The sequence below is a fragment of the Mycetomoellerius zeteki genome, unplaced genomic scaffold (assembly GCF_001594055.1).
Source record: "Mycetomoellerius zeteki isolate Tzet28-1 unplaced genomic scaffold, Tzet1.0 scaffold966, whole genome shotgun sequence".
NCBI lineage: Eukaryota > Metazoa > Arthropoda > Insecta > Hymenoptera > Formicidae > Mycetomoellerius > Mycetomoellerius zeteki.
Genome location: NW_017258006.1, coordinates 13,856 through 15,072, shown reverse-complemented (window position 1 = coordinate 15,072; position 1,217 = coordinate 13,856).

The window sequence follows — 1,217 nt, the reverse complement described above, 5'->3', positions numbered from 1 at the left end:
GCGCTCGTATTAAAATCAACTCGTGACGAGCGTTGATCACCACGTGTCTGTAATCCTCGCAGAATCCCAATAGTATGTAGAGCGATACGCAGAAATTAAAGAATCCGGCCGCAGTAGTCTGCGCATCCCAGCCGGCATTCCGCAGAATCACGCTTTTGTCGGACGACACCGTTACATAGTTTTTAAGCGTGCTAGTTATGCCCACGTTTCTGTTACGATCAATCTCCACACCGTTGAGTTCGTAACGAATCTCATCGAAGAGGAACGCGATTGTTCCCCAATACCACGTTAGCACCCTCGACCACTCTGTTCTTCGTCAGTTTTCCCTCGACGTATAGAAAGCTTCCGTACGGCAGTGTGTACAGATCCTGTTGTTGTATGGGTATTCTTATCTCATCGCTGTACCCGAACGTCGTGTTGGCGAACGGGTTGTACGTGTGAGTCTCGATCTTGACGATGCGATCGTCGAAGATCGGCTCGTCCTTGACGTTTAGGATATCAGTCATCTCAAAAGTTGCGCACCGCGAATCCCAAAGACTTTAAAAATTTAACGTTCGATGCGTTGAGCTTCTTCTTCTTCCTGATGCAGTTGGATGAGCGAGTGTTATCAAGCTGTGACCGGTCTTGTAAAGAATGCGTTATCTCTCTGCGTGCGCTCCGTTCCGTTCAGCACGAGCATCTCACGCTCGCGTTATCGACATCGCACGTGCAATCTGACGGTGATCTCTTCTCCTCGAAAATCGAGCAATCGTCCGTTCTGGTCGACGACGCGTATCGTTAGATCCGTAATGCTCCGTGCGATGATCGGCAGGTAAATGAACTGCGCAAGGGCCTTTCCGATATTTTATATCCCGGTGACACGTTCGGTGAAAATTCGTGTATCGTGTGCACACTTTTACCGTTGCTGTACGCGCCCGCGGTTACGTTACACTCTACGCGGATAACGTTTACGTTCATTATGTTGATCGACACGTCCGATTCGTGCCATCTTCGCGGTCGCAGTATACTCTTCAACGAGAATCCCAGCAGCGATCCAATGCTGTTGGATTTGCCAAAGTTTATTCTGTAGGCGCATCTAATTCCACAAAAATCATTAGACCGAGCTCGTAATCACCATCGCTCAAATCTATGGTGGGAAAATAGTTTGCTGCGAGAACGCTGCTTTTCCCGCTCAGCGTAAGCGTCAGCGATATGACGGAAAAAGCGTTGCACGAATA